The sequence below is a fragment of the Podarcis vaucheri genome (genome assembly GCF_965113315.1).
Source record: "Podarcis vaucheri genome assembly, chromosome: 4".
NCBI lineage: Eukaryota > Metazoa > Chordata > Lepidosauria > Squamata > Lacertidae > Podarcis > Podarcis vaucheri.
The window spans coordinates 68,758,942-68,781,134 of NC_138762.1; the positions used below are offsets into that span (position 1 = coordinate 68,758,942).

Here is a 22,193-nt window from a genome sequence, read left to right on the forward strand (position 1 = left end):
ATAATATATTGCTTTGCAGACAGGTTCCGGCACCTCTTTTTCTAGAAAAACAGCACTGTATGTAGATTTCTGATCAACATAACTACATTCTTTCAGCATGGCTTAATCTTGTGCCTAATTGTTTCACAATTCTACCACTTTTCATTTACATAGTGATATTAAGTAGCGTCAGTCTGCGAACTCAACAAAGTTGACAAGATAAATAGGCCTCCACAGCATCTTAGTTTTAGAGAGGCCATCTGTTTGGCAACTTTCAGCATCATTGGGTAATATAAGTAACGTGTACATTTGATGGTCAGCGAAAGTACAGCACATTCCTTTCCTACCTCAGCCTCTGGAAAACATCACCAGAGCAATGCTGTTCTTAGCAGAAAATGAAATAAAAGTGTGATCACTCTCCCAGAATTCAACAGGAAAGCCTGGACAACAATGCTGAGGGAGTGCTAAATTATCTGAAGCAATTTAGGAAGGTGTCAAACTCAGCAGCAGAGGATATGATTTGCATTCAGAGTGTTTCAGGCCTAGGGACCTCTGCCTAAGGCTTTAGAAGACTGCTGCCAGTCTTATTGAATGGTGCTGGGTAAGTGGTGTGACTTGGTTTAAGGTCGTTTCATACGACCAGTGTGATGAATGGATCCAGATATTCCAAGAGTTCTCTGTCATAGCCAGAGATTACACATCCAGATGAGTTTTATTGTATTGGCCCCACAAACACATTGCATTTTACTGAGGATGTAATACATGCTGCCTTTGGGTAATATTCAGCCAAGTTCTAGTTAGAGCAGACCCAGTAAAATTTGAGTAGATTCGTTGTTTTGTTTTTAATGGACCTAAGGTATTCATCTCCAATAATGTCATATGGCTCTGCTCTGAGCTACAGCACTGGCTACAGCTCCTTGATTTCAGTCACAGTATAGCACATTCCTTCTCACTCTGAAATATATTTCCAGGGAGATGATGTTACTGTAAGTGATAAGGTGTGCTACTCATATGACAAGCCACCTGTCTAACAAGCATATATAATTTTTACACATACACTCTGTGGAACAGTACCCCTGTTGGGATACAACAGGTGCCCACTATCTGTAGTTTTAGGAAATAATTAAAAACATGGGTTTTTGTGTGTGTTTCAACAGACTTTTCCAGCTGGATGAAAATGTAGGCATTAAGTATTCATTTTAGGGTTTTTAAAAGTCTACACTTGGTTGTTCTTGTCCGGTTTTTAAAATAATATTAGCTATTTTATGTCTGTAAAGTGGCTTGCAAGGCAAATAATAACAACAAGCTATCTGCCTCAAGGTTCTAGAAGGGTTATGTTTAACATAGCCATCTGTGGGTCTACACGTCCCACTGAAAGCAAACGGAGATTAAACTGAAATCAAATATAATTTTCAGAAAGGAAGGGGGAAGAAGAGATGTCTCTAGCAGTTTGCTTACAATCTGAGCTCATGGAAACTGAGACAAAAGACCACTGAGAGCCAGTGTGGTGTAGTGGTTAAGAGCGGTAGTCTTGTAATCTGGGGAACCGGGATCGCGTCTCCACTCCTCCACATGCAGCTGCTGGGTGACCTTGGGCCAGTCACACTTCTGTGAAGTCTCTCAGCCCCACTCACCTCACAGAGTGTTTGTTGTGGGGGAGGAAGGGAAAGGAGAATGTTAGCCGCTTTGAGACTCCTTAAGGGGAGTGAAAGGCGGGATATCAAATCTAAACTCTTCTTCTTCAATATATGCATACGGTGGCAACTTCCGACCTTTACACAACTAAAGTGAAAAGCTACTTCCTTCCTCTATTCTGAACTTAAGCTAATGTTTATATGGTCACAAGGATATAAGAGTGTAGCAAGGCATAAAAATGGCACCCCTTTTGGAATCCATCACATAAAGTGGGATGATTCATGTTGTTAGTGATAAGGCCATACCCTCACAAAAATAATTCAGGAATGAAAACAGGGGCAGTTGTGTATTTAGAGGACCTAGTATCTAAATAATCTCTACTCCCTTCCTACACACTGCTGAACATCCGTGGAGGCAATAAATCATTTACAGTATATTCTTATTTAATTGTCCAATATCTTTCAAAACCATCTGTCATGCAACATCAAGCTTGATGATGGTAGTGGCAGATTAATATTTCCAGAAGGATAATCATCAAGTGTTATGTTATTACAATGATCCTTTGAACAATTTTTAAACAGGTCCAGTTCTAATTATTTTGTTGGAAGGAGAAGATCTTGTAGATGTCCGCTGATGCAAATCCACAACCAGGAAGCTTTTTTTAAAAAAAACACACACACAAAAAAAATTATCAAGGATAATTGCTTGGTTATTTAATATATATTTTAGGCAGTTTGGAACATATAAAGCCACACAATGATGATAAAGTTATTAAGGAATTATTTGCTTGCCTTGAGCATCCAAAGCAGTATAGCACACATGCCCCAAATCAGCACTGAGCAACCTGAAAAAAAACAGAATGGGATCAACACAATCACCTTTAATCAGTTTTCCTTAATTCATAAATATACCCCAACACCCACCATTCCATCCTCATAGGGGTTTCATATTAACAGAAGTAAATGCCCTGGCAAGGTCTTCCTAAAAATGCTCCAAAAATCTGAGTAAGAAGCAGATGCTCCCATGTGTCTTAACAACTGCCCCTAGAGCCTTAATTGAAGAAGTGCATGAAGCAGCTCTTGATTCAGGCAGGTAAGAAGTACCAGCATCCAAGCATGTTATTTCATGGAGAGGGTTGTTGTGCTCTGGTCCTGCTTGTGGGCTTCCTCTAGATATCTGGTTGGCCGCTGTGAATGACGGATGGGCAAATCTGTCTATTTCTGTTTCTGTCAGTTCTTCATTTTCTCAGCCTTAAGCTCAGTTCTCCACATCAGTTTGTAATATTCTGGGTTTTGTTTTTTAACCCTCATGAGGATTCATAAGCATTTTAGTACAAATGTTTCCTAATATACACATTTCCATGAAAATTTCTCTCATACTTACATTTTTGCCAAGCAATTTCCCCATAGGTGACAAATTTGTAAATGTTCTTTTCACTAATATATGCATTTGTAGGGACACTTTACCCTAGTAAGTACATTTCTGTGCACATTTCTTAGCTGTAGCACTGTGCTGCAAAATGCAGAGGTGTGTGGGTTTCAAAGTAGCACTGCGTTTTGGTTTCTTTATTGTTTAGGAAAGTGTGAGGTAGGTTCCTCTTTCACTGAATTTAATTTCTCCTTCACCACTGCTGTGATTACAAGATATGGACCTTTGGTCTGATCCAGCATTACTTTTTCTGATGAAAATAGTCAACCATAACAATCAGGGCTTTTGTGGGACAGTGTTCGACAAGAGTCAGGCTGCAGAAAAACGGGGCTTTCCCATGAAGATTGAGCTGATGAGAATGTATAAAAAGTTAACAGTGGTATGAAATATTGTACAGTTTGGGAAATCTATGTGTATGCTTTCTATTCAAAATCAGGAACTATGGTAACTGAAGAAATATTTGTTCATAGAGGGCTGTAACTGACTTAGGCCCCATCTACGCCATATCTTTGGAGGAGTATCATACCACTTTAAACAGCCATAGCTTTCCCCCCCAAAACCTGGGAACTGCATTTTTTAAAGCTTCTGAGAGTGGCTAGGTGATTCTTATTTCCCTCAGAGCTACAATTCCTGGAGTGATTTATCAACCAATCCCTCTTCCCAGGGAATTCCCCAAGGCTGGGAAAACTCCAGTTTATGTGCTAGACTTTGCCTGTCAGACTTCCATACTGGACCCACCAGGCCATTTTCCCTAAACCATGGCGAAATGGACATTGACATGGCTATAAAGGAGCAGCAGCGTAAAGCATTCCTTTGCTGGAGCACACCTTCTTTGAATTTCACCAAGTGGTTTCCATGGAAACTGCTGCTAAAATGGAGGGCAAAAACCCTCTGTTTTACCAGCAGTTTCAATGCTTGGTGCTACAGGAACAGAAAAGCCCCTGTGCTGCAGTTCCCAAGTGCCCGACAACCAACTGGATATTGGGTGCTTAGGCAGCACTGCGTGACAGAGCTTTGATGGATTGAAAGAACCATTTACCTGTCAATCATCTTAGGTAATAGTGACATTAGTGGGTTGTCGCACCCACCTTGTCAGAGGCTCTGGCTTGCTGGGCCGAAAAGCTTCCCCACTTGAGAAAGCACAAGCAAACTTAGTATCTACGACCCTACGCACAAATAGTGAAATTTTGTGCCAATCACTGTTGAATAAGGTGTAGCTGCACTCACACTTGAAAAAGCAATCTAAAGAACTGTTGCAAAGCTGGAAGTCAGGGTACAACATAGGACAGGGGAGAAGGGGCAGAAACTCTGCCAGGATGAGATTTTTCAGAGTTCTCAGACATGTGGGGAGTCTCCATAGGTACAGGAGGCCACCCACTTTGAGCTGTATTTACATTTGACCCAAATGAGCATCTTAAGAAAAAATTATTCCCACCTGGAAATCAAGTACTAGAAAAGCATAATATGTGTGATGCACAGTCACAATTAGAACACATTGAGAGTCCTATTGATTTCAGCCGCAGAAAGTTAAGAATGCCCTTATTGTTCTCCCATGACTGAAATCAATTGTACTTAAATAGTCTGGATTGCATCCAATGACTGTGCAAGCTCTTTGTTCAAACTAACCCAGAACCTTCATTCTATCAACAAGGGCTTAAAAAAAGAAGCTGTTCATGGAAAAACACATATATAACAGGTAAACAACCCCCCCCCAATAAATCTATACAGAAGGGTTTTCATCTGCAAAAAGAAAAATAACATGTCTGGCAAAATTTGCTGCTAATTCACACTGTGGAGAAAATGGAAGGCAAGGCATGGAAGGCAAACAGCTTGAGGTGATAAACAAGGGCCTCCCCTCCTTCCTGCTTCTCACTTGAAGAATGATCAATTTGCCCTCTCTGCTGCTCCATTTTTGGACGACCCAAAATGGCTGTTAGTGGCCATGCCAACAGCAAAATTGTAGGACGACATCTAAATTCAAGTGAAGCAAAACAGCCATTTTGAACATGCTATTGTCTGTTCAGCTGAAAATACAGCAGCAGAAAATTGATGTTTTCTCTTTTCATTGCTGATCAAGATGACTCAACAACTTCAGATAAGAAGGTGCGTACAGTCAGTTCCTGAGCCTGCTTAGCATGCTCATATGATAACATCCATCCCCCGCCCTGTCTCAATCCTATTTTGCCAAACAACAGTTCTCTGGAAGCACAGATAAGAAAGTTGTGCCTGGGGATCTAAAGCTATTTCTGACTAGCAACAGGTAGAAAAAGGCTGGCAGGGGTTGTTTAAATATCACTCTCACATAGATACAGTTTTCTGGTGATGTTTTGCAGATGTTTTCTGGGGCTATTGCAGGTTGCAAGTAGAGACCAGTTCATTTTTCTGGATACTTTTGTTCCACACGCAACAGGGAGACAGAAGTCAGGCCTATGAGGGAGATAATTGAATAGAAGTAGATGTGGGCTGGAACTCTCTTAGCCCTGTCAGTGCCAGTTCTGCAGAGACAGTCATAAGTGCTCAGTAAGAGCTTGTTCATAAGCTTAGTTGACCTGGTGGGGGAAATGGATTTTCATTCATGAGAGACATCTGACGAAAGAAGGCTAACTCCTGATGCTAATTCTACAATTTTCACCACATCAGTGAAACCAACAACAGCAATCACATTCAGAAAATTGGTGGTACAATGTAGAGCGGAAGAGAGCTTACTGAGTGAGGCAGTCGCCATGTGCAGCTGTCGAAAAAAGGCAGCACCAGCAGGAGCCAGAAGCAAAAGTTTACATCAGTGGTTTCCAAGAATACTAAATAAAGTGCTTGTTAGTTTATCAGGCTTTATTTTGAAGAGTTGAACTACTGATATTGACAACAGCAAAATTTTTTGAGGGATAGTGTTTCTTCTGGGCTAAAAGGGAAATGGCTTCAGCTGGCTGGCTAAACCAGGTGAGGGTAGCCGATGGGTCTCAAATCCTTGGTGAGTAAGGGTCTTCCACTGTATGTGAAGACAGGCTTCGGCAGATTGAGCAGAAAAGACCAATAGTGGGTCCAATGGTCAAGAAGTTTCTGCATGTGCTGTAGAAGTGAGGGGCAGAAGGTTGTCAGCCTGGGAAGGGAGGCCAACTAGGAGAAGGAAAACTCTGATCCTAAACCTCCCCTGCCTTGTGGGAGATATACAGGAGAAGAAAAGGCTAAGAAGCAAACTCTATGCCAGGGATGTCCAACTCCCAAGAGTTCAGGTCAAAGTTGTTGAGCTTTTTTAAAAGAAATGTGTGGAAATTTAGTAAAGGAGAAAGGGGCAAAGGGAAGAAGTTGCTCACCAAAAAAATCGCTAAGAGAAGAAACAGCCTCACAATGAAAATTCCGTTTCCCATTCTAGTGATCATGTGTGGATGGGGCGAGGCCGAAAGCTCTTATGCCACTGCAAAGGAAAAGGAGACCGCGATCAACCGGAACCTCCATGGGATCGACCATGAGATCCCGATCAACCTGTTCGACATCCCTGCTCTACACAAATCCAGAGTGGCGTTCCTATAAAGGTTGGATGGTGTCCTGTCTTGCAGCCAAGCTGGTGCCAAAAATATTGCTCTGCTTTCCTTTGGAACACATAAGTGAGGCCAAGAGGGGGGTCTTGTTGTCTGGGAAGCCCAGGACCTCCATGCACACTGCCCAGGCTAGCACCTCATGGAGGTCAGTTCAGTGCTGTTAATGCAGCAGTTTGACTTCACCCGAGGTGCACTCCATTGTCTCTTGAGACAGACAGATACCAACAGCCAACATCATGTTATATACAGTGGTACCTCGGGTTACATATGCTTCAGGTTACATATGTTTCAGGTTACAGACTCCGCTAACCCAGAAATTTTACCTCGGGTTAAGAACTTTGCTTCAGGATGAGAACAGAAATCATGCAGCAGTGGCGCGGCAGCAGCAGGAGGCCCCATTAGCTAAAGTGGTCTTCAGGTTAAGAACAGTTTCAGGTTAAGAACGGACCTCCAGAACGGATTAAGTACTTAACCTGAGGTACCACTGTAATCATATAGCATGTGGGGAGGGGAGGTTTAACCCTCCTCTCTTTAGCTATTATCCTGCCAACATTTGTCATGTGCTACAATTCGTGATAGAAAAAAAATCTTATTGGCAACAATGGGATTCCCCTGCACCCTAAACAGAGTGTGAGATCCTCCCCATCAGGATCTCAGTAGGGGAGGGAAGGACAATTTAAAAACAAAAATGAAAACCAAAAAACCCTGCTGTGGCTTTAACAGTTAAAACACAGAGGCAGCTAGTTCAGAATGAAACTTGTAAAAAGAGTCACCAACACCCACAACTCAGGTCAATCACTAATAAACAATTTCCTGCCTTGAGGCAACACTTACTTTGCTTGACAATTTAGCTAGTGCTGGGAAGGGTATCATGACCTGTAAAACACTTGAGTAAGCCACACTGGTACTGTGAAGCCCTGTCTTTATTAGATTGGGGATTTGGAAGAAATGATCTGTTTCAGAATATTTGTCTACTGGTCACGACCATGCTCCACCATGACAAACAGAGCTGCTGTGCAGAATGTTTGGAAGAGATAAATAGATTAAGGGGATTAGATGTTTACTTCTTCTTAGGTCAGAGAACCTACATATTTGTTTCTTATGGTTTTCCTAATCCCAAGATCTGAAAACTAGGGCTGAGCCAAAAACATCTTACAATCGTTTCATGTTTGATTCTTTGGGCCCTACCAGACTGGGTTCCTTTTTGTGTGGGTGCATTCTGTGCCATATTGTTGATACCATAACAGTGCCTTGGTGGTGGGTTTATATTAGACTGTCCACACATCATTCCACTTTACTAGTTGATCCTCATTGCTTCCTCAGTGTCTGGAGGGACACACTTGTGCTATAGTGCAACAAAACTGGAACACCTTGTCTGTTGCAGAACACATGGCAGGTGTCACAGTTTGAAAGCTTGGAGCAGCCTGGAGTTACTCAGCCCCATGACCCATTCTGCCTCATTCAGCATTGCGTAAAAGGCAAAATAAATCTGTACTGCAGAAAAGTCTTCAATATTAGTTATAATAAGATAAATGTTACAAAATAACAAGTTGATGCATTACAGGCAAGCAATGGGCTTCAGTTCTTTAAGTGGTTAAATAAACCTCCCTCTTTCTGGTCCCTCTAGCACACAAATTGGCTTCACAGGTCTCATCTTTCCATTGTGAGAGCTCTGCAGCCCCTCTTTCTGGTGCTGAATCATCAGGCAACTTATCTCACTGAAATGGAAAAACACGAGCCCCCTCTGACGCTTTTGCCAGAGTGGAACCTCTTGGCTAAGGTCAACTTCCCTTTACAGCATTTTAAATGCTATGCATTCAAAATCAGCATTTGATGTGCATTAAATGTAACTTTAACAACTTATCAACATGCATCTTGTGAACGGCCCCGAGACCTGTGAGTATAGGGTGGTATACAAATTTAAGAAACATAGTAATTATAATAACCATCCCAATACCACCATGAGAAGATATCATCCTGAATACATGATGTTGAAAAATTCCTCCAAGACTGGTCTCTTCCTTAGCAGCCTGGCCTATGCATTCCTAATTCATTTCCAGTGCAGCTTTTCCATGATCAAAGGTGAAGCAGGGAAATGCACAGCTTGGAGAAAGAGCCCGGGGAGGCCTGGTCTCTCAGACAGCAGGACAGGAGGCAGAAGCAGATGAACGTGATGTGCCAGAGATGCAGTGAACAGGGATTTAAAGATGTTGCTGGGAAAGCTGTGTGGAGAGCACAGGATGCTGCCAGCTGGCACTGACTGATGCAGACTGAGAGCAACTTCTCTAAAGCACGACTAGGAGAGAGTGGAAACTCTTACTATGCATGAAAACCTCACATGGTTGCTGGAAAGTGGGATCACATAGTATCTATTGAGCCCCATGTAAAAACTTTGTTGGGGTATTAAATCTGAACATCAGAAGATATCCTAATAACTTCAGGCTGAAGTATTTACCCAGGCTCAAAGGAACTCCCACCCTCTATGTGTACACAGGTTTCTCTTAATATACACATTTTTGGCAAGCAACTTCCTCTAATATAATCCTTTCCCCCCATATATTATTTTCACTAATGCATGCATTATGTACACACTTTACCTAATGTGTATACTTTGTATATTATTATTATTATTTGGTTGGCAAATGCACTGCAGAATTTGGAGAAATGTGAACTTTGAGAGATAGCAACATTATAGTTTGCGCTTTAATTTGCACTTCCAGAACAGGTATGCAAATAGAAATAATTTATCCCCTATTCGTATCAGACATAATGTTGTGACGGCATTGACAAAAATCAGATAACTAGCCACTGCCACTGTAGATTCAACAGCAGTGTAAGCAGATGAGTCAGAGCCTGTGATGGCAAAGGAAAAGGAAAATAGCACAGGGAACAGTGTAGGAGGCAGTACATTCACCTAAAATGAGAGGATATGGTCAGCATGCATTACTGGTCTGTCTTTTTTGGTATACAGGACTAAACTGCCTCTAGGCTAAACTACTGCAAGGTATGGGGGGGGGGAGGGAGCTGCCTTTGAAGATTCATGGAAGCTTCCATTAGAACCAAATGCAGCAAGAAGATAACTCAGTGGGACAGTTCTACTGAATATATCTCACCAGTTGTTAAACAGCTTATTGAATACCAGCTGGTTTCTGGATCCAAATCAAAGCATCCATATAGCCATAAATTATTTGGGACTTGGAAAGCTTTTGTAGCATGATGCATTTTTGGCTGACTTAGAAACTTGTCCATAAACTTACTCTTGATACAATGTGCAGCACTCAAGACTGCTGGCAGTCAATGTAATGTTGCATCTATTTCATTGCCTCCTGATTTGAATCCAGATCCCATTCAAGGTACTGTTTGTGACCTTTACCAAGCTCAGAAAATGGAGGGTTCTTCTCCTGAACAACAAAAAGAGTTTTCTCTTTTCTCCTGGACTATACACAAGTATTATGTTTGAGCTCTTGACATGCTTGCAATTCATTGCAGACAATCCAGCCTTCATAAAGTTAATAAATGAGCGGGGATGGAGTAATTCATTGATCCTAAGAGCCTGTCCTCTTATTTTATTTCTATGTGGCTACCCTCTGCTTCAAGATTGTGGCACCCAATGCATAAATTACTGGTGTAGAAGGGCAAATGTGTGTCCTTTACATGAATATTGTGTATAATGAGAGCGCCTTCTTCATTTACACGCCTCACACATAGGAGGAAACGACCAAAACCCAAAATGATTTAAAAACAAAAAAAGAGTTGTAAATCAGATGCTTAGAATACAAAAATCAATTGAAACTCAAATTTTAAACTGACACTTTACAGTGAAGTTTGTGCTGGTGTGGAACTCAGGTTTGCAAATGAAATTTCTGTCCCCCTGGTGGGTTTTGCTCCATAAACCTAATTTAACCACCACCCCCCAAATTGGGTTTTGCCAAACAAATTTCATTGAGCTGGTTAAAAAACTTGGCTGTTCTGTCAGGGTTTGTTGAAGCCCATTGGTCAAGGAAGAGTCCTAAGGGTCTGGGTGGCGTTAGAATGGGGTGAACTGGAGGCAGCAGGCAGCAGTGCCTCAAATAAAAAGATGTGGGTTACAGGTAGCAGAAGTCCTAAAGCTGAGGCAAGGCAGGGAGCCAGCCAGATGCAAGAACTGCAGGTTGCTTCTAGGGGGAAAATTATTCTGACAACTCCCTGAGCAGATCTGAACCCTAGGTAGTGAGGCAAGTGTCAAAAACTGCCTAGGTCTATTTCCCTTTAATGAGAGCTGGATGCTCTGGCTTAGGGTCTATTCACCCTGGCATTTTGTATTCTCTTGATATGCCTGCTACTCAGTCAAGGAATCTTCAGTGATTGGTGAGGCAGTTCTTTGGCTGTCTCAAGCTGATCTGCTTGGTTGGCTTGGGCTGACTCTGAGAGGTCTGGGTTGTTGGTTCCTATTGAATCATAGAATCATAGAATCATAGAGTTGGAAGAGACCACAAGGGCCATCGAGTCCAACCCCCTGCCAAGCAGGAAACACCATCAGAGCACTCCTGACATATGGTTGTCAAGCCTCTGCTTAAAGACCTCCAAAGTAGGAGACTCCACCACACTCCTTGGCAGCAAATTCCACTGTCGAACAGCTCTTACTGTCAGGAAGTTCTTCCTAATGTTTAGGTGGAATCTTCTTTCTTGTAGTTTGGATCCATTGCTCCGTGTCCGCTTCTCCGGAGCAGCAGAAAACAACCTTTCTCCCTCCTCTATGTGATATCCTTTTATATATTTGAACATGGCTATCATATCACCCCTTAACCTCCTCTTCTCCAGGCTAAACATGCCCAGCTCCCTTAGCCGTTCCTCATAAGGCATCGTTTCCAGGCCTTTGACCATTTTGGTTGCCCTCCTCTGGACACGTTCCAGTTTGTCAGTGTCCTTCTTGAATTGTGGTGCCCAGAACTGGACACAGTACTCCAGGTGTGGTCTGACCAGAGCAGAATACAGTGGCACTATTACTTCCCTTGATCTAGATGCTATACTCCTATTGATGCAGCCCAGAATTGCATTGGCTTTTTTAGCTGCCGCGTCACACTGTTGGCTCATGTCAAGTTTGTGGTCAACCAAGACTCCTAGATCCTTTTCACATGTACTGCTCTCAAGCCAGGTGTCACCCATCTTGTATTTGTGCCTCTCATTTTTTTTGCCCAAGTGCAATACTTTACATTTCTCCCTGTTAAAATTCATCTTGTTTATTTTTGCCCAGTTCTCTAATCTGTCAAGGTCGTTTTGAAGTGTGATCCTGTCCTCTGGGGTGTTAGCCACCCCTCCCAGTTTGGTGTCATCTGCAAATTTGATCAGGATGCCCTTGAGTCCATCATCCAAGTCGTTGATAAAGATGTTGAATAAGACCGGGCCCAAGACAGAACCCTGTGGCACCCCACTAGTCACTCTTCTCCAGGATGAAGAGGAACCATTGATGAGCACCCTTTGGGTTCGGTCAGTCAGCCAGTTACAAATCCACTGAGTGGTAGCATAGTCAAGACCGCATTTTACCAGCTTCTTTACAAGAATATCATGGGGCACCTTGTCAAATGCCTTGCTGAAATCAAGGTAGGCTACATCCACTGCGTTCCCTTCATCTACCAGGCTTGTAATTCTGTCAAAAAACGAGATCAGGTTAGTCTGACATGACTTATTTTTCAGAAATCCATGCTGACTTTTGGTGAGCACAGCATTCCTTTCCAGGTGCTCACAGACTGTTTGCTTAATGATCTGCTCCAGAATCTTCCCTGGTATTGATGTCAGACTGACTGGGCGGTAATTATTTGGGTCCTCTCTTTTCCCCTTTTTGAAAATAGGGACAACATTTGCCCTCCTCCAGTCTGCCGGGACTTCGCCTGTTCTCCAGGAATTCTCAAAGATGACTGCCAGTGGTTCTGAGATCACATCTGCCAGTTCTTTTAATACTCTTGGATGCAGTTCATCTGGCCCTGGAGACTTGAATACATCTAAACTAGCCAAATATTCTTATACTATCTCCTTAGTTATTCTGGGCTGTGTTTCCTTTGCTGAATCATTTGCTCCAAATTCTTCAGGTCGGGCATTGTTTTCTTTATCGGAGAAGACTGAGGCAAAGAAGGCATTGAGGAGTTCAGCCCTTTCTGTGTCCCCTGTTTGCATTTCACCATCTTCTCCTCTGAGTGACCCCATTGTTTCTTTGTTCTTCCTTTTGCTACGAACATACCCATAAAAGCCTTTTTTGTTGCTTTTAACCTCTCTAGCAAGCCTGAGTTCATTCTGTGCTTTAGCTTTTCTGACTTTGTGTCTACACGTGCTGGCTATTTGTTTGAATTCCTCTTTGGTGGTTTCCCCCCTTTTCCATTTTTTGTACACATCCTTTTTTAATCTTAATTCAGTTAAAAGTTCTTTAGATAGCCACGCTGGCTTCTTTAGGCACCTTCCATGTTTCCGTCTCATTGGTATTGCCTGACGTTGTGCTTGTAGTATCTCCCTCTTAACAAACTCCCAGCCATCATGAACTCCCTTTCCTTTTAGTATTGTTGTCCATGGGATCTCACCCAGCACTTCCCTAAGTTTTATGAAGTCGGCTTTCTTAAAGTCAAGAAATTGAGTCCTAGTATGCTTGGCTGCTCCTTTCCGCTGTATAGTAAACTTCAGAAGAGCATGATCACTCGCGCCTAATGATCCTTCCACTTCTACCCCACTAACCAGGTCATCAACATTGGTTAGGACCAGATCTAAAATGGCTGTTCCTCTTGTTGCTTCTCCCACTTTCTGGACAATGAAGTTGTCTGCAAGGCCAGTGAGGAATCTGTTTGACCTTATGCTCTTGGCTGAGTTTGACGTCCAACAAATATCCGGGTAATTGAAGTTCCCCATTACTACTATCTCCCTTCCTTTTGCATGCTTGGCCATCTGTTCCAGGAAGGCATCATCTATGTCCTCCGTTTGGCTTGGGGATCTATAGTAAACTCCCACAATGAGGTCTCTGTTATTCTTCTCTCCCTTAATTTTGACCCAAATGCTCTCACTTTGGCTTTGAGGATCTAAATCTTGGATCTCTTCACAGGTATACACATCCCTGACATATAACGCCACTCCTCCTCCTTTCTTGTCTGGTCTGTTTCTCTGAAATAGATTGTATCCCCCCATTATTACATTCCAATCGTGGGACTTATCCCACCAGGTTTCAGTGATGCCTATTATGTCATATTTAGTTTGCTGTACCAAGAGCTCAAGCTCATCTTGTTTATTTCCCATGCTTTGCGCATTAGTGTACAGACATTGAAGACCATTAATCATTCCCCCGTGTCTCTTATTTAAGGATTTTTTCCTCCCACCACTAGGTCCGCGTGCTGTTTGCTCCATTTGGTCTATGACATTTGGATGATCATCTTCATTAATTGATAGACTCCTACCTTCAGGAGCACTGTCTCCCTCCCCCACATTAGTCAGTTTAAAGCCCTCCTGATGAGGTTTCTGAGATTTTTGGCAAAAACATTTCTCCCAACCGTTGTGAGGTGCAGCCCATCACTTGCCAGAAGTCCATCTTCAAGAAACTGCAGTCCGTGATCTAAGAATCCAAACCGTTCCTGTTTACACCATTTGCGAAGCCAGCTGTTCACTTCCACTATTTTCCCCTCTCTCCCTGGGCCACGTCGTTCAACTGGGAGGACAGATGAGATGACAATTTGTGCATTTAGTTGCTTCAATTTCCTGCCGAGAGCCTCGTAGTCTCTTTTGATCTTCTGGAGGCTATTGCTTGCAGTGTCATTGGTTCCCACATGAACCAAGAGGAAGGGGTATTTGTCAGTGGGTTTTATGATTCCTTGCAGTCGTTCAGTTACATCTTGGATCTTAGCCCCGGGGAGACAGCACACTTCCCGAGACATCTTGTCAGGCCCACAGATCACTGCTTCTGTTCCCCTCAGTAGGGAATCCCCTATCACCACTACACGCCTCCTCTTGGGTTTGGTTGGGGTTCTTCCGTGAGCTGTCCGTTCCAAGGTCGCCTGCACATTCCCTGAGGACTGACTTTGCTGCTCGTCTTCATATACCTGATCGACTGTAATGAGGGAGAGACCCTCAAATGGAGTCTGCTCTTCGTCTTCCATGCTAGGGGAGAGGACCTCAAAGCGATTGTGTATTTCTAAGCAATCAGAGTGGACCCTGGGCCTCCTACTTCTTTGAGTCACGTTTCTCCATATATCTGGCTCCTGTGTTGGTGAACTAGACTCCTTCTCAGGGGAGTCCCCTGTCTCCTCCTTGGTGGAGACGGTGTGCTCTGTTGCTTCCAAGAAGAGCTCCAGCTCTCTAATTCTTTGGAGCGTAGCTACACGTTCCTCCAGTTGCTGGACTTTGTCTTTTAAGAGGGCAATCAACATGCAATTGCTGCAGGTAAAGCTGCCTGCAACCTTTGGCAAGATGGCAAACATTGCGCAGGAATCGCAGGCGACTGCAGCTGTTCCCTCCCCTTCCATCTTGAGATCGTGTCGTTGGGGTTGGCTACAGAGGTCCTCCATCATAAAAAGCTTGAAGACAGGACAAATAACACAAAAAAAAAACACCTAGATCTCCCCCAACAAACGTTTGAGACTAGCTCCCCTAAATCTAAAAGATGGATCTAACTGCGCGCGCCGCTGCCCTGCAAACTCTGATAAGCTCCTCCCACAGCTAATCCCCTGCCTCAACAGAAACCCTGCCCCCTCTGACCTTTACACAGGGAAAACAGCTAATCAGCCACCAAGAAACACACACACACAAGAAAACCCCTTTTGCTCCTTCTTCAACTGATGCCCTGCAAACTCTGATAAGCTCCTCCCACAGCTAATCCCCTGCCTCAACAGAAACCCTGCCCCCTCTGACCTTTACACAAGGAAAACAGCTAATCAGCCACCAAGAAACACACACACACAAGAAACCCCTTTTTGCTCCTTCTTCAACTGCTGCCCTACAAACTCTGATAAGCTCCTCCCACAGCTAATCCCCTGCCTCAACAGAAACCCTGCCCCCTCTGACCTTTACACAGGGAAAACAGCTAATCAGCCACCAAGAAACACACACACACACACACACACAAGAAACCCCTTTTTGCTCCTTCTTCAACTGCTGCCCTACAAACTCTGATAAGCTCCTCCCACAGCTAATCCCCTGCCTCAACAGAAACCCTGCCCCCTCTGACCTTTACACAGGGAAAACAGCTAATCAGCCACAAAGAAACACACACACACAAGAAAACCCTTTTTGCTCCTTCTTCAACTGCTGCCCTGCAAACTCTGGACAGGAGGCTTCTTCTGTGCTGGACTTCATCATAGGCTCCATCCCAAATGAGGCTTCAGATCCCCAGAAGTTGGGTGAGCTCTGACCCTCATGTCCTTCAGGTCTGTATCGGCATTATTACCCAGGGATAATGTCCAGACTTGTGACATTCCTGTTCTGTATTGGTTGGAACATGACAGTAGGATATATTTCCGTTTGCTTTCTGTTTGCTGTTCATGCATAAATTTCAGGCTTTTGGCTTGATACGTTTGAGATAAGTTCTCCCATAATTGTGCTCTAAGGAGCAACCCTTTAGATAAAAATTATTATCCATCATAAAGCTTGGGTGCCATCAGGACCAACATCAGCTTAAGTAGTTCATATCTATTACTAACACTGTTTAGATGTCTAGCTTCCTATAGGTGTAACCAGAGAAATATGAAAGCCATATTTCATATTTCATATGACCTCGTCCTTCTTCTTAGTGATTCATAGATCATTGGCCCAATGCAGAGAGGTGTCTGTGCTTAAAGTTAATGATGCAAAACTGGAGATCTTACTAATAAATATAATTGAGAATGAATGAGAAACTATTCAGACCCATTCTGGTTATACGTGGGTTTAATTTACTATATCAAATCCATTAGGTGCATTGGATTCAAATGCACTGGAAAAATTATCATGCCTTATAAGAACACATGAATTGAAAATGGTCGATCTTTCTAATGTACTATTTCATTTACAGACAATTCCAGTCAGGGAATTCAGGCCTCTGGACTGAATGTAGCCCTCTGGGTTTCACTATGGGCATTTATTTATTAAGAGCTATTTCACAATGGAAATACCCCCAAACACCTTGTATCAAGGGGTAGTTTAACGAAGTATAGCATTACTTTAAAATGGAAAAAAAAATCTATCTAATTAGGACTGGTTTGCACCCTAATTTCTTGGGGGAAAGAAGTCCCATTTTTAACACGTTAACTCTAAACAACTCTAAAATGTGTATAAAAGGTTTATTTGTCTCAATCCTATTTTTATATTCTGATTCTGTCAAGCATTTAAATTATTATTAAAACTGAATTTAAGGGATGCTGAGGAATGCAATACAAATTGTCTATTGGACCTTAATCTGATCTTTGGGAACTGAAAAGAGACAATGCAATTGGTGGTTATATTTGAAATATGTGGTTAATGAAATGTTGAAGAACGTATTGGTCTTTTGTAACTGAAAAATCCTCAAATTAACTATATAAAAAACCAGAAAGTCACAGGGCTGCCTTTCACTTGTAGGAGGTCTCACAAGTAGGGCAGAGGTCTCAGTAATTCTCCTAGATGAGCTTTATACCTAGGATGTGACCTGGCCTTTACATAGTACCACAAAAATATTATAGCTATTTGATTACAAAAAAGAGAGCAGTAATGAGAGACTTTGGAATATATAGCTTTAAACTTTGAGTATTTCAGTTCTCCAGGTTAGTGGATTAAATGTCAAGTACTTCAGGCATAATAGCATAATCAGGAATGAGATGGAAGACATGCCACCTATTAGTGCTCCATGTACATGGTGATTTATTATGATTACACTTTCATTGCACATATGGCTTGAGATGGGTGCTATAGGTGACTTTCTTCTTCTTCTTCTTCTTCTTCTTCTTCTTCTTCTTCTTCTTCTTCTTCTTCTTCTTAAAATATGATTAAAATTGCACATCACCACAGAATCTAATTTCCATATAATTAAACCCTTGCATGACTGGTTGGATTTTCGGAAGATTGGATTCCCTAGCATCCTTTGAAACTGGACTCCTCTGAAAATCTTCCAAAATGGGGAAAACTGACACCTAGCTCTCCATAAAGTCTTAACTTTAAATGGAATGCTGTTGAAAAAGAATTGAAATGTGGAGCATGCAATGCTTTTGCTGTGAACTTCTTTGTGAAATTCAAAACAAGAAAGTGATATATGGTGGCAGGATAACTGCTCCTTTTATCATCCAGATTGCACACTGTCTCATTCAGTTTTGGAATGAATTGGCTACGGTATGTGAAGGATGAGCTCCTCTACAGGAGACAAAGCACTTGCATTACAAAATGGACTAAAAGCACAGCAAAGTTAAATTCAGTTTGCTAGAATGGAAACCTCAAGCTCACTTTCATTGCCTGTGTTCAGCTGTTGAAAGTAAGAAGTACTATTAGAGTTCTTTTAGTTATGTGTGGGGTGCCTTACCCTCACCATCTGGGAGGTTGGGTGGCCATCTGTCAGGGACCCATTAGCTATGATTTCTGCATTGCAGGAGATTGGACAATATGAGTGTTGGGGTCTTTCCCACTTCTACAATTCTATGATTCTTACAGCTTTGCACCCCGATTGACTGTTACCTTCACATGAACTGGCTACACAAGTGTTCCAGTCATGAGAAAGAGGTAACATTTCTAGACACTCTAAATGACTGCGCCCTAGAACAGTTGGTCATGGAACCAAAAGGAGGGATAGTGACTTTGGGCATATTCTTGAATGGTGCCCAGGACCTAGGGTGCGATGTAAATGTTGTCAAGCCAATTGGGAACAGTGACCGTAGTGCTATTAAATTAAATATACATTCAAATGGCCAATTGTGAAGAAAATCCAACATGCTCACATTTGATTTTTTCAAAAAGGACACTTCCCCCAAATGAGGAGATGGGTAAAAATGAAGTTGAAAGGCAAAGCAAAGCAGGTCAACCCATTCAAAAATGCTAGGGAGTTGTTTAAAAACACAATATTAGAAGCTCAGTTGGGTCAGGAAAGGTTCTATTAGAGGCAAGAATACTTGCTTCAAAAAATTGAATCATTGTCCAAATGAAGAGAATGAAAAGGAATGCCAGTTTTGGCAAAAGAAGTGCAAACAGGCAGGAAGGATGTTAAAAAAGAGAGAAAGTATAAAATCTGAGTTTCTTAAAAGTGGGAAAGCTCCGTCAAGTGGAAGAGAAGGGAGAGGGAACCTGTAGTCTGCAAAATGTTGGACACAGCTCCCATCATTCATGCCCGCTGGCCATACTGGCTGGGGCTGATGGGAGCTGGACTCCAACAGCATCTGGTGAACTTGAGCCCCCCCCTATGTTCTACCGCCTTACAGAGCTTTTCAGAGATGCTCCAGCAATTTTCGAAGGGGAGGTGGGAGTCAATTTAATTTCTCTATAGAAGATGAAGCAGAAGTTTCCACCTGTTTATGAACATTTGCAGTGTTTCCTTTTATTTTATTAGTAGAAGACTTTGATGGGATATTTTATAAGCCTAAGCACACACTGTATCCAATATAGCTATAAATATATTGATAGCCACAATACAGGCAATTGATGAGACTTGGTTTCTGCCCAGCTAGCCGGATGGATAAATAATGATTCTCAGATACACAATAAACCTAATTTTCTTATTATACAATCCAGGTTTATTCCAGCAAGACTTTGTCTTCATTACATACTGTAAAATGATGCCTTCAGGCTTTTTACTGGCCTTCTGAGATTGCTCAGATTTATTAGAGCAAAGTGAAAACATACATTAGAAATATGGAGTACAATGGCTTTTCCCCAAAGTTGTCAAGCAAGCATCTATCAGGGGAAATGGCCCGTGAGGGGGGGAAATGTGTTGATTTCTACAGCTAAGCATTAATTCTTTATAGTGAGAGAGTGGTAAGGAATGATGATCTCTTAGAGAGGAAAAAATATATGAGATACAGATGTTACTTTTTAAAAAAGTCTTATAATTACTATTTGTCATTCACAAAGTCTGTATTTTGGGAGACCATTGCCAATTTCTTAAAATAGAACTTCTGGGACTCAAATCTGCTTGGATAACGTACTCTTTCACCTGGTTTAGTCTGAAATATCTGTAGGCAGCCTGTAGTTGCTCAACAAAGAGGGAAAAGCACTTTGCTAAAATATCCTCTCATTATTATTAAGCCATATATTTCAAGCAAGGGTGCCAACTTGAATAAAATATTGGGGGACCCAGGTAAGCCCCACCCCAATAATTGATCACAAGACAGTGCACACTCAACATCTGAATGGCAATGCCCATCAACTTTGGGGGGACACCCCCCTCAAATATTTTATTGAGTAGGTTAGGAGTTGGCTCCTATGAGTACAGCCTTCTTCATCTTCTTCAGTCATCATCATCGTGTTTTTATTGTACCCCACCTTTCCTTATACAGAGCAGCATTTGTAAAACACAGCATTAAAATAATATTAAAGACACAAAGAGCAGATGACTATCAGCAGTATTCAAGATGCTGGAACAGACAGCATTCTAATGAGATCATTTATAGTTTATAGGTTGTGGCATTGGTGCTTGAGCTGAAAAAAAAACGACTATAGCAACAATGATAATGGATAAATCCATCTGTGATGCAACAAAATAAAGATCTTCAACAGTGATAAGAAAAGAACGGACGCATTATTGACCACTACTGTGTTTATTTGTACCCCTTGTACAACGTGGAAAATGTTAAGAAAATCTTACAGGAGCAATTGAGGGTTAAGCATCTAAAATGGAAAGAGAAGCGAGCAATACTTTCTAGAGAAGTAGTAGCAGTAGTAGTAGTAGTAGTAGTAATATTTATACCCCACTGTGATGTTTGCCCTCCTAGGTGTGTGACATCATATTGGGTTCATAAGGAAAGGGTTAACTAATTGTAAAATACCTAACCAATAGGAACCCAAGGGGAGGAGTTAGAGTTAGAGTTAGAGTTAGAGTTAGAGTTAGAGTTAGAGTTGTTAAGAAGTCAGTCTGGAGTTAGAGAAGGGAGAGGGAGGATAAGTCTGTGGGTTGGGCTAGTTTGATGTGAGAGAGTGAGAGAATATGTTAAGAGGAGTCAGTTAAACAGTTGGGTTAATCAGTTAGAAGGTATTAGGAAGGTATAGGCCGGTAAAGAAACTAAGGTTAAGAAACTGACAAGAAAAATTACCGTATTTTTCGCTCTATAAGACGCACCAGACCACAAGACGCACCTAGTTTTTGGAGGAGGAAAACAAGAAAAAAAAAAATCTGAATCTCAGAAGCCAGAACAGTAAGAGGGATCACTGCTCAGTGAAAGCAGCAATCCCTCTTGCTGTTCTGGCTTCTGTGATAGCTGCACAGACTGCATTCGCTCCATAAGACGCACACACATTTCCCCTTACTTTTTAGGAGGGAAAAAGTGAGTCTTATAGAGCAAAAAATACGGTATCTGAAACCATAAACTTGTTAATGGTTATAAAATAAACTTGTTTATTTGGTTTAATGTTAACAACTGTCTGGACTCAGTGTGTACCCGAGAGAAACGGGTTGGTGGCAGCGGGGAAGCGATCATAGTGGTGGCACAGGGATCAATAGACCATCAAACGTCCGGGGACCCTGTGTGATCGCCACACCCACCCATCTGGCTGGGTTTCCCCAGCCACTCTAGGGAGCTTCCAACTACAAATTTCTAACATTGCACTGATGTTATGGTCTTGCAATGACATTGTCACAGTCTGCTTCACTTTGTTACCTTCTTCATAGCCATCCCATTAAGTTCACAAATCTTCAGTTATGTTTCAATTATGCTACATACCACTTTAGGAACTTTGGGATGGTATAGTTCTGCCTTCCCCAGCCTGGTGCCTCCAGATCTTTGGACTACAACTCCTGACACCTCTGAACTTTGGCTATGCTGGCTGGGGCTGATGGGAACTGTAGTCCAAAACAACTGGAGGGCATTCAGTTGGGGAAGGCTGGTGTAGCGCATGAGAAGCATTCTCTAACCTATATGCAATTCATCCTAAGCTTTGATGCAGTGCAAATGTTGGAGTTCCCATCCTTCTATTTAATTTGGCATGGCTTTCTCTAGACAGGATAAAAATAAAGAATTGATGTTTAATGGACTTTCTCTGGAAAACAGAGTGAGTGTTTTGCTTTTGCAATGTCTAACACGTATTATAAATCAAAAGGATTTATGTAGACATATCATAGACTAGACCCTTTATTACTGGAACTATCAACACATTTCTCTTCTCAACTGGCATAAAAAACAATTGCAGGTGTAGGAGTGCAAATGAAATGTTGAATAATGTTCACTGAATGTGGACCCCTCTTGCTTCTGTGTCAACCTTCTCAATGGAATAGGCAGGACTTGTAGTTAAAGTGAATCATCCAATTTGGAATTGTTTGGCAACTGTCAGAAGTGGTTTGTAGTTTTGTTTGTGATGTTTACTGCTACTAGCTTAGCTACTGAACTATGCTCTTTTGCTAGCAATTGGTATTTATCTTCCTGCATAAACAGGCTCCTGGATAGCAGAGGAGAAATAGAGGTCTCAAAAACCATTGAAAGCAGAAGGAACAGTGCATGATCCATATGCTTCTGCTCATGTAATGAA

General features: G+C 42.0%; 1 long non-coding RNA gene across 1 annotated transcript in view; it reads left to right on the forward strand.

Moving 5' to 3' along the window:
* Positions 1-8,213: 8,213 nt before the first annotated feature.
* LOC309531454 overlaps positions 8,214-22,193 on the forward strand; it is a 61,291-nt gene continuing 47,311 nt past the window's right edge. Inside the window, exon 1 of the long non-coding RNA XR_014219325.1 lies at positions 8,214-8,358. This is a non-coding gene — a long non-coding RNA (uncharacterized lncRNA). The remainder of the gene's footprint in view (positions 8,359-22,193) is intronic.